At 32.9% G+C, this 10340-nt stretch overlaps 1 pseudogene; it reads left to right on the top strand.

The window, feature by feature from the left end:
- Positions 1–494: 494 nt before the first annotated feature.
- LOC132061479 (protein DETOXIFICATION 12-like) lies at positions 495–6554 on the top strand (annotated as a pseudogene).
- Positions 6555–10340: the final 3786 nt, after the last annotated feature.

Raw genomic sequence — 10340 nt, 5'->3', positions numbered from 1 at the left:
CAGGGTGCCTAAACAAATACGTGGTCTTTTTTTTGTACTGAAGCGTGTGACCATCTCATCTAAAAGTTTAAGATGTGAGAGAAAACACACTTTTATTCGCGTAATTACATTCTCAACACGTTTCCTCATGTGCGGGACTGATTCTTTTTTTCATGGGCCAAGCACGTGAAAATTCTTTTGATAATGGCTTACAGTGAGATTCGATTTCAGGACCTCTGCCCTGCAAGTACTACATATTAAAGTATGTGACCATCTCATCTAATTGCTTAAGTTGTTAGAGAGTGCACACTTTTATTTATTCAATTACACTCTCAACATTTTCAAAATATATTTACTATGTAAAGATTTTTTTTCCGAAGATTAACGGGTCCAACATGACCCCGCACCATACATGTATGTCCGCCTCTGCTGATTAAGTCTCCATTCCATAAGGTATTATTTAAAGGGTGTCTAGGGTGGTATACGTAGTTGCAGAAAAGAGAAGAAAAAGAGAAATGAGTACTAATCATGTGGAAGAAGGATTATTGCTAGGGAAACTAGGAATAAATGAAGAAAATGAAGGGATGGTGAGATCATGGGTGTTGGAGGTGAAGAGGATTGGCTATTTAGCAGGACCAATGGCAGTAGTGACATTGTCACAGTACTTTTTGCAAGTTATATCATTGATGTTGGTTGGCCATTTGGGTGAAATTTACCTCTCTAGCACTGCCGTTGCCTTTTCCCTTGCTTCAGTCACCTGTTTTACTCTTCTGGTGAGTTACTATATCTTTCTGTATATATATATATATACCATTATTAGCTTTGTCGGTTCAATTGAAATCATTTCTTACTTTTTGCTTAACTAAAATGTGTATAAATAATAAAACCAGCTCCCCTTGTTAATCAAACAAGGTCGTGCCGACGAACTATTTTGTAATGACAATCAGTCTGTATACTTCTTCATATAGCAAAGATTCAGCTTCTAAAGAATGATTAGAACTAGCGATTGTCATCGTTTATAAATATTGGAATGAATACCGGCCTTCCCATGTTCATTGTGAATCCACCGAGTGTTTTGTCTATATAATGCCTCATGCTTGATTACGAACGTAGGCTCTTGAATCATATGTTCCCACCTATCCTGTTTCTCCGGTATGCATTCAGGTGCCATCTTAGAGCAATGGTGTTCAATGGTATCAACTTGGTCGAAAAACTATACCTAATGTATAAATAATGAATGATTTTTTTTGTTTATAAATAAACTGTTAAATCTCTTGACATAAGGAAATATTCTAATGTGGTGAAAAAGGGGGACCAAAACTACTTTAGATCACAAGTTCAAATTCTATGCGCCACCATTTTTTTTAAATCCCTTATTAAATTTCTGATTCCGTTTGAATCCTCTTGCATAAATTAATTTCTGGTTCCGCCACTGATAAAAAAAAAAAAAAAAAAAAAAGGTAAACCTAAAAGCAGGTTTTATTTAGAAACTATATCATTTACCAATACTTCACACCAGTTAGGGGTGGAGCCACATAGGGCTAAGAGGTTCATCCGAACCCCTTCGGCCGGAAAAAAGGCTATTTATACATGGTTAAAATTATTTTTTATGTATATATAGTAGATGTTGAACCCCCTTCTTCGTATGTTTACTTTTTTATATATTTGAACCCCTTAGTGAAAATCCTGGCTGCCACTGACACCAGCCCAACATTTCCTCCTCTGGATGGGACTTTGGACTGGATCATTATGAAGCTTACCTAATTTATCGTCATGAATCATGTGCTTTTCACTTCTTCTTTTTTCGTATGTGCTTTTCACTAGAGACTAGAGAAGACTTTGAAAAATAAGGAGGTCAAAGTCTTAAATAGGAGTACTTAATTATCATTCGAGCTTTAAAGGGTTTTACTCTGTCAAGTATTTATAAATTATATATGTTGCACCATAACCATACGATAGAGTACTCACATCAGATCTTTTATTGAGAATCACGATATTAGTACAAGATTTATAGGGTACAGCTTGTTGAAATATATGAAAGAGATCGAAAACACAAAAACATTAAAACCACATCGCAATGCTTTAATTAAAGGAAGAAAAACATATAGCTTTAACGATGATCCCGCATTTAACGACGATGCCGCATTTTGTATTCCGCTATGCATAGATAGTATTAATTAAATTTGTGTTATCAACTTGTTTAAAAGTTAAAGTCTTTAAATGAAGCACAATTTATTAATACTAATAATAATATTTACAATGCTTCTCATGTTTAGATTTGATTTCTTCTTTTAATTTTTTTATGGGTCAAATGCATTAATAACAATTAACAATGAAACTTAAATCAAGGACCCGCACGCATGCATATATCTCATCTAAAAATTTGAACTAATAGGTGCCATTTGGTTGGTCTTACAATAGTAATCAATGTATAAAAATCAACAAATATAGTACATTGTTTGGTTGGTGTTTTAATGATAATTAGTCTTGGCATAATTCCAGCATAGGTGATATAATATTTGATTAACCTTTTTTCTTCTTACGTAGTACCCACATAAGCTCATGAGGAAATTAATCTATGTAGTATTATTTTATGTGATATAGAATGTGGAATAAAAACGTGTGTATTAAATAATACCTGGATTACAACATTAAAATGACAAAACTATAACCCTCGTAATAGTGAACGAATATTTTAAATTATACACTATATACTGATTTTTAACATAATCAAATTAAACATCTAATAAGAAATAAACCCCACATAAAACTAATATTCTATGAAACAACATATTGCACCTCTTTAAATTTTCTTAAAACTTAATTTCATCTTCTTATATGTAATTTGTTTCAAGAGTGCCTTACATATGAGGAACGCTCGAAATATATGTCTTTTTAGATAGAAAAGTTAATGGACATATATCAATAGTAAAGTATGGTAATATGATACTGTCGCACCATATACATAACAATCTCTGGTCCCTACATTACTAATCCATGCATAATATGTATCAAAACCAATCGACTTCTTAGAAAGAGCATTGTTTTATTTACTTAATTACTTATATGACAGATCGGAATGGCCAGTGCACTGGAAACTCTTAGCGGTCAAGCCTATGGAGCTCAACGATACAAGGATGTTGGAACTCAAACGTACACTGCCATATTCTCTCTGTTGCTTGTCTCTATTCCCATCTCCATCTTATGGATATACATGGAATATCTACTCATAATCATGGGACAAGATCCTCAAATTTCACATGAAGCTGGAAAATTCTCGATGTGCTTGTTACCTGCTCTCTTTGGTTATGCAACTCTTCAGCCACTCATCAGGTAAAGTGTCGTGACCATTTCATGCTGTTAGAGAGAACGTCTTTTTTTTTTTTTTTTTTAATGAGAAACTTACGTGTACTCTTCGATCGACTAGTTTACCAGTATGGATGAAGTATACACTACGCATACACTATTAGTGTATATGTTGTGTATAAATATGTATACAATATGTACAATATATGTATATTTAGTATAAGGTATACACTACCTATACACTGTGTAAATATTTTGTAAACTACATGGTCAAATGGTAATTGGCTATAATTTTCTCTTTTTTATTCATTAATTAATTATATTCCCAACACGTGCCCTCACGTGCGGGTTTGTTTCTTTTTTCATGGGCCAAGCAAGTGCATTTTTTTTTTTTAAAATAGATGCTAGGGAGATTGGACCTCTCCCTACTCTGATACCATCATTGAAGTGTGTGATCATCTCATTTAAGAGCCTAAGTTATTAGAAAAAGTATTAACTTTTTTTAAATAACTTAATTATATTCTCCAACAGGTATTATTTAATGCAAAGTATGATCATTCCCTTGCTCACAAGCTCATGTTTAACAATAGTCATCCATGTACCACTATGTTGGGTGCTAGTTTTTCAAAGTGGATTGAAGAATATTGGGGCTGCTTTGTCTATGGATATATCAATATGGTTGAATGTTGCAATTCTTGCTTCATACATGAGGCTATCTCCTGCTTGTGAGAAAACTCGTGTGCCAATTTCTTGGGAGATTTTTGATGGAATGAAAGAGTTTTTCAAGTTTGCAATTCCTTCTGCTGGCATGATTTGGTACGTAGTTCACCTGCGCCTTCAATTTCTTGCTCAGGATTTTTGATGCAGTTTTCTTTTTAGTCTGTTAAAAACGAATGATATCTTCCTAGATTTAGAAATAATTTTTTTATTTACCCTTAATGAGATGATCTATAGCTACATAAACATCTATGACTTGTTTTAGACTCAATCAAATCAAAATACATCACATAAATTAATTAGGATGGAAAAGAAGTTATTAGCACCTCCACGAGCTATAAAGTCCAAGTTTGTATAAAATGGAACTAAAAGGAATCGTGATCTCTTTGTCGTTATAGCACCGCTCACTACTAGAAATAGAGATTTTTCCCACTGACATTCAGTGTAAAATTTGTGCTATGAAACATGATTTTTCCAACTCATTCCCACCAACCAGCTCACTAGGAAAATGCATGGTAAGAAATAAGTTCCCACCGAAACGTTGGGAAACTTCCTAATTTTTTCGTGTGAAAACACTACTATTTAGGTTTTTCCCACCAACGTTCAATGAGAAATAACCACTAAATATTTTTCAGTGGGAAAATAGATATTTTTTAGTAGTGGCTCAAGCTAAGAATTTTATTTGCATCATGTATTTATATCAAACCAATAAATACAAAGCATGTGTAATTCAAATACAAATTTATTAGTATTTAATTAATCATAGGTAAGCACTAAATATTTTTATTTTAATTGTTAACCGCTAAGGTTAAATCGAATGGTCTGGTATAAACATGAGATGGAGGCAAATTTTTACCCTAAGGGCCAAGGCTAATATAGATACAAATGATCTGCTCATATATATATTTGTACATCGATATCTCTAGCTCATACCTGGCTTGTTCAGATATAAGCACCATTTTGTCATCATTCCTTAATTGCTAGTACTAGATAATCATACTGCAGTTATTTTAAATTTTCAGTCTTGAGGGGTGGTCATTTGAGATAATCATCTTGTTATCTGGCCTTTTGCCAAATCCACAACTTGAAACTTCAGTGCTTTCTGTATGGTAAGTTCCAAGCTCTCCTCTTGAATGACTAATTTAATTAGATGGATATACATATGTATGTTATATATGCTTCACTAATATATTTCATGTGATATTCTATCGCACAGCCTCAACACCCTCTCTACTCTTTACTCAATTCCCTATGGTCTCTCCGCTGCTCTTAGGTATGTCTGAATATTTGTACTATATGTATATTGTAACCTGTTATTTGCTTTATTTTTTAAGTTATCTGTAATTATTTGTGAGTTTAAGTTATTTGCACTAGCAGTGTAGAAAGTTATTTACACACCTGAATCAGGCCACTTATTATAAGGTAATTTTACTGATTAATCTCATTATAAGCTTTAATTGGTTACCTATAAAAATAGTAACTAACCGCTAACCTGTTAAACTATACTGATAATATAGAATAATCTTTACACTAACTAAGTTTTCAGAGTATGTAACTTAAATCTATTACTATCTTTTAAGTAATCTAATCTATTACTATCTTTTAAGTGATCTAACAGTGTAAGAATTATGTAACATTATCAGTGCATTGAAGTTAACTCTATATACCTGTACTTATGTATGTAATAGTAATATAATATATGGGTGCATATACGGAGGCAAAAATCAGGTTTTTTACTTTATGGATTTAACGCATAATTTTTTTGCTTATTGAGTTCTAAATAGATTATTTGCATAAATTACATGAATATTTTAATATAAATACAAGGTTTGAGCCAAACTAAGTTACTGGGTTCTACCGAACCCGTAACTAGTACACTGCCTCCCCCCACCCCCACCCCCCCACCCTTGCATATATCCTCACAAGCTTTCGTCAAAAAATTACACCGTATATAGTGGTGGATCTAGGTATGCCGTAAAGTTCACGGGAAACCTAGTAAATTTTGTTCATACCCTATATATGAATTAAAAATTAACTGAATGTTCATAAATATTTGACCGGAAATCCAATTATTATTGTAACTTACTCAAGGTCGTTGTAGGAATCCATAAACTTCAACTTGTGTATCCTTCTCTGACTGTATATGTAAGGTCAAGTTTTTCTTATGTATACATGTAATACTTAATAAATGTGGAATCCGCTTTGCTCCTGCATCTGTTTACTTCTTTATATTTTGAATGTCCTTAATTCGACTCCGCAACTGCTCACAAGTAAATGAAGTAATAACCAAAGCTACTTTTATTTTCAGCACAAGAGTTTCGAACGAGTTAGGAGCTGGAAATCCATAAGGAGCTCGAACATCTGTATTTATTGTAATGCTACTCGCAGTGATGGAGGCAATACTAGCAAGCACAACCCTCTTTGCTTGTAGAAACTTTTTTGGCTACATCTTCAGCAATGAAAAGGAAGTTGTGGAGTATTTGTCAAATTTGGCTCCTCTTGTTTGTTTATCTGTCATAATGGATACCTTGCAAGCAACTCTTTCCGGTTAGACATTTGCCCCAAATTTCTTATAAGAATAAATATAGACATTATCGAGTTTAACTTAAGTATATATTGATAGTTATAAGAAATTGATGGATTTTTTTACACCGTTGATATAGTTTTATCTACAACAATAGGTTCGTTACCATTTTGTAGGTTACCAAGCTAAAATGAGCTTAACTAACATCTAGATATGGTGTAAAGATTTTTTCCAGTCATTTTATCTGTTTTAGCATGTAACCTGCTTTATAGGAGTTTAAGTTATATACATCATCAGCCTCCTTAAATGTTAGATTTGTAATCTTGAAAAGAAAATATATAAAACAAAATAAAAGATTTTATTTTCTTACTTTAAATATAACATAATGTGATTTTTTTTTTTTCATGTCTATCTTTTAAATACGCATCGTTTCCCATGTCTTGAAATCTCCCTGCCTTCATCATTACCCCTAGTCAATAACAGTGTAAGAGACATAACTCTAAATAAAAACATGGCCAAGTTCACTTTTCACACCCCTTCCACTTCTCCAACACTCTACTTAACCCTTCCAACTCTCACTTCTCCTCTTCACCTTCTCTTCCCTCTACTCTCTCTCTCTCTCTCTCTCTCTCTTCTATTTACATGGTGCAGTAAAAAGGGAAAGTTGTGGATTGGTGTATTATGTGGCGCTACTTCATAACATCTATTTGTGATAACAAGATTTACCGAGTCCTCCGAGATGAAATCATGGCAAGGGCATATTCTATTGATGCAATATAAATGAAGACTAAGGAGAATTTCGCAAAAAGACCAAAACAAATTTTTTTCTTAATTAATTTTCGAACCCGAAGACATGCAACTTTTGTTAGTGAACCAATAAAAAAGCTCGATACAATTTCTTCAAAAAATGTGTTAGTGAACCAATAGAATCATGAATTCCATATTTCCATGTTGTCTTTCCTCTTTACTAGATCAAACTATATAATCCTTTTTCTCAAAGCCTAAAAATTGCACCTTGTTTTTCTAGTTCATAAACGAATCAATTTTCCTCAGGAACCGTTAGGATGTTTTGCTGCCTGTTTGCTTTCGTTTTAAAGATACACTGGAGAATACGAAACCCTCGTAATGGGAACAAGGCTTGTGATTAATGAATTTCTGCTTCAAAAAGTGTTTGGAATTAAGTTTTTGAACCGATTAAGAAAAGTTATGTAAATATATACATTCACCGAGAATTTCTGAAGTCTTTTCTGAGGAAGTTCTGCTTTTATTCTTCATATGAACGATAGAAAATTAAAAGGCCGATTGATTGGTCCATCATTGTTTTGTGTTTTATCAAGAAACTTGAAGCTCACATTCTTGAGTTTTACCAGCCCCGTTACACCGAGTGGGTTTGATCTTTAAAAGAAACATTACAAAATTGGACGGACTATCGTTTGCATTAAGAAACACAAAATCAAAGTTGTGGTTCAAAGCAATTGGATTTGAAGGAAAGTCATGTTGTAGAACTCCCCCACTGCTAGCCTTCCATATGGTATTATTATCTCTCGCATTCTAAAGAACCATCTTGCAATTAATTTGATTATACGTCATGATTTGTAGGTAAACTCAACCTATGATAATCGTGCTTTTTAAGGATGAATTTTGTGTTCTCAAAAACAATGAATGGACCAAGAAAGCTCCCACAAGCGGAAATTATTTTGCACTATTTTTTAACGATGTCATATTTTAAATGATAGCATCGGAAGATCCTATTTGTGCTAGGGATATTGGCACCGATATGCGCTCCCAACAACTATTGGCATATTTTTGGCTAAAGAATATGTTTAGCAATTGAAGCCCAAAAAATCCTGCATTTGTATAACCATATCCAGTGAAACCAAACGAGATAATAGGCAATTATGAAGATTCTCCTATCCCCATCCACAAATTAGCGTAGTCATTTTTATCTCAGATCGAGGAAGATCAAAAGCAAAATCAAAAGGAAAAAAACAGAAAAAATGGATTTTAACTTCTTCTTCTTCGTTGTTGGATTGAAGGGGTGTGGTTGGTCACACCTGGACGATGTCATATACTAATTTGAGGAAGATTAGATGCGATTTGGATGTGTTTCAAGTAAAAATCAAACCTAGAAAATGTCGATTTTGATGGACACTATTACAAAATGTGTATATCGTGCATATCAGTGGATATCACACACATATTTTCATGGATATACATAGATATACATGTCATATAGGAGATAGACGGATATACAACGGGATATACATGTCCTCACAAACGTAGTCGTCTTCAACCTCAAGTTTTCATTCTGAAGTTCAACTCAACTCCTCAAATTGCTCCAAAATTGATATTCAAACTCATTAAGATATTTCCACCAAAACCAAATATCACTCAATAAAAAAAATCACGAATGTACATATTGAAAAAAAATGAACCAAGCTAATCACCCGAATGGTTCTTCTTCTTCTTCTTCTTCTTCTTCTTCTTCTTCTTCTTTTATATTAGGTGTTATTAAAGGGACAATATCATATTAATAAATTTGAGGAAGATTAGACCTTCATGAAAAAAAATGTGAAAAATAACCATCAAACCTAGAAAATTCGATGTGACTTGCCTATAACAACAAATTGTATGTCATGTATATTCTTCACTAGATTTTGAAAATTTTGGAGATATGTCAGTAAAAAAAGTCCTAGTGTACATAATATGCATATGTAGAAATCACACACATATTGTCATGGATATACATGGCATATAGGAGATAGACGGATATACAAGGGAGATATAGTGGTGAATACACAAATGTAATTTTCAACCTCTTGAGTTTCTCGTTTTTGCTTTAAAATTGTTCAAATAATCCTCCTCAAATCGTCTCCAAAATTGATATTCAAACTCATTAAGATATTTCCACCAAAACCAAATATCACTCAATCAAAAAAATAGAATGTGTAGATTGTCTTCTTGAAACAAGCTCAATTGTCCCAACAATGGTATTTTTTTTTACTTTAACCAATACCAATCCAAAATAATCACAATTAAGCAATTAGTCTTCAATCTTCTCGACTTTCCCATCGTTAATTTGGAGAAAAAATTATTAAGAAATTCAGGAGGAGAATACACCCATAATTTACACAACTTTTGACGAAAAAAAAATTCGAAACCCCTCAAAAAATTTATCGTATTCAATTTTTAGTCCTAAGGGATATCCGATTTGTTTAACCTTCAATAAGCAATAGAGCTATTTTGATCAATAACTAAAGATTAAATAGATTGTTAATGGTTAGTAAGGGCAGTAGGCATTTAAAAAGATATACTTTTAGATATAAGAAAGAACTTGAAATCTTAAATCTAGTCATATCAAATGGATTATGTATTTTCATTTCAAATACGTAAATTTTTACAACAGATTCACCCTAACAACAAAACTCAAAAATGGAAAAAATCTTCCGCCAAAACAAGAATGCCAAACAAAATTGACTTTGCTCTGTTTTGTTGCCATGAGTTCATTAGACGGGCGTATCATTGGCTGGCCAAAGCAAAGCAACAAAAGACATATCGAGAATGGTTCGCGTTGATCACAGGTGTCCGACAAAATAAGGACTTTTTATATTATTAAAGGGTGAGTTCATTACAAATTGAAACCAGATTTGCTCCAACTCATATTCAGACCTTCTTAAAAAAAATGTGACTGAAAAATGAAAGAATCATTTTCTTTAAATGTAAAACCCTTACTAATCATTAACAGTCCGTTTAGGTTGAGGAGATCCGTTAGTCATTGGATTAAATACAAATTACTTAATTGAAGGATTCTTGG

Source organism: Lycium ferocissimum, chromosome 6 (genome assembly GCF_029784015.1).
Source record: "Lycium ferocissimum isolate CSIRO_LF1 chromosome 6, AGI_CSIRO_Lferr_CH_V1, whole genome shotgun sequence".
In the NCBI taxonomy this organism is placed as follows: Eukaryota; Viridiplantae; Streptophyta; class Magnoliopsida; order Solanales; family Solanaceae; genus Lycium; species Lycium ferocissimum.
The sequence above is the reverse complement of the archived record's forward strand: the minus strand, read 5'-3'. Positions and strand labels throughout refer to the sequence as shown.